The sequence below is a fragment of the Schistocerca cancellata genome, unplaced genomic scaffold, assembly GCF_023864275.1.
Source record: "Schistocerca cancellata isolate TAMUIC-IGC-003103 unplaced genomic scaffold, iqSchCanc2.1 HiC_scaffold_334, whole genome shotgun sequence".
NCBI lineage: Eukaryota > Metazoa > Arthropoda > Insecta > Orthoptera > Acrididae > Schistocerca > Schistocerca cancellata.
In genome coordinates, this window is record NW_026046352.1 from 3,189 (window position 1) to 5,000 (window position 1,812).

Here is a 1,812-nt window from a genome sequence, read left to right on the forward strand (position 1 = left end):
TAACAGCTACATTGCAGTGTGGTACGCCATAGAGACGTGTGGGATTAACGGACGCCCTGGATGGCGATCAGCATGAGCCGTCTGTTGATGTAGTGGCGCGTGTATTCAAACGTAGTCGTCTCTTCTCACACAGTGTGATAGCATGGTGCACCGCGTTCCACATCTGCGACATGGTACAGATGCTGGTTGACAGTCGGTCTCGTAATGGACATCGCATACGTAGGGGGCCACCTCCCACGTGTTCTCTAGTCGTGCACATTTTGTTGCGTGTATGTGGGCAGACGTAGTGTGTCGTGACACCTAACAGACAGGTATGCAATAATCGTTGCATTTGCAAACTGGGATGGACGTCTACGTTTGCTGGTGACGTTACGCAAATGAACAACTGGTAAACCCATTGTGGTGCGGTTGTTGTTGCTGGAGGTAAATCAGTAAGGGCAAATCTGTGTGTGAAGCGATACGCGGCGGTGGCTGGGTGGGACCGTCCCCGGCCGGTGAGGGGGGGCCGCCCGGCGTGCTGGCCGCGCGGTGCGTGGGCGCACGCGCTACAGCCGGCTGGTGGGGGCGCCCAGTGGCAGGCGCGCCGGCCGACGGACGCGGCAGGCGGCGCAGCTGCGCGCCGGGGCACCCTGCGCGCGGCGCCGGGCGGCCAAAGTGGGTCCTCGCGGGCCCGGTGCGAAGCGCGGTGGACATCTGCAGTGTGCTGGTCCGACTGAGGACTGTGTGCGTTGAGGATGCGCCGCCGCCCGGCACTCGGCGCCGCGACGCCGTCTGCTGCTCGGTCGCCCCAGCGGTTCTCGCTGGTGGTTTGTATCGCAGTTGTGCAGACGTGTTGGCACGTGCGCTGTGCTGGGAGAGTTCGCTTCGGCACCCACGTGGGGCCTTTGCCCTTCTGTGGCGCTGGCGTTGGAGCTGCCGGTCACCGTAGGTGGCGCGTGTTGTCTCCCGCCGGCAATGCCACGACAGCACGCTCCCGGGCCTCTGTCGGCAGCGGCAAGCTCAGTTGGGAGCACGGGTGGTCGCACCTAAAGCGTCTACTCGCCTAACTCCGGGCGATTGCGCCTCTCTCGAACCCGACCAAGTACTTAGGACGGCGCTGCGCGCCGCCGGGACCTGAGAGGGTTTCGAGGTGTATTGTGCAGGGGAGCTCAGCCTCCTCCTGTTTGCAGAATAATTGAGCGGACGCTTGCGTGTTCGCGCGGGCCCCTGGGACACACTCCCGGGCGGCCGGCTGCTCAGCTCTAGTTGACGCAGCTCCCTGGTTGATCCTGCCAGTAGTCATATGCTTGTCTCAAAGATTAAGCCATGCATGTCTCAGTACAAGCCGCATTAAGGTGAAACCGCGAATGGCTCATTAAATCAGTTATGGTTCCTTAGATCGTACCCACGTTACTTGGATAACTGTGGTAATTCTAGAGCTAATACATGCAAACAGAGTCCCGACCAGAGATGGAAGGGACGCTTTTATTAGATCAAAACCAATCGGTCGGCTCGTCCGGTCCGTTTGCCTTGGTGACTCTGAATAACTTTGGGCTGATCGCACGGTCCTCGTACCGGCGACGCATCTTTCAAATGTCTGCCTTATCAACTGTCGATGGTAGGTTCTGCGCCTACCATGGTTGTAACGGGTAACGGGGAATCAGGGTTCGATTCCGGAGAGGGAGCCTGAGAAACGGCTACCACATCCAAGGAAGGCAGCAGGCGCGCAAATTACCCACTCCCGGCACGGGGAGGTAGTGACGAAAAATAACGATACGGGACTCATCCGAGGCCCCGTAATCGGAATGAGTACACTTTAAATCCTTTAACGAG

At 59.2% G+C, this 1,812-nt stretch overlaps 1 non-coding gene across 1 annotated transcript in view; it reads left to right on the forward strand.

Moving 5' to 3' along the window:
* Nucleotides 1–1,255: 1,255 nt before the first annotated feature.
* The window catches only part of LOC126118121 (small subunit ribosomal RNA), a 1,909-nt gene continuing 1,352 nt past the window's right edge, over nt 1,256–1,812 (forward strand). The window contains exon 1 of the ribosomal RNA XR_007525578.1: nt 1,256–1,812. This exon is cut by the window's right edge and continues 1,352 nt beyond it. This is a non-coding gene — a ribosomal RNA (small subunit ribosomal RNA).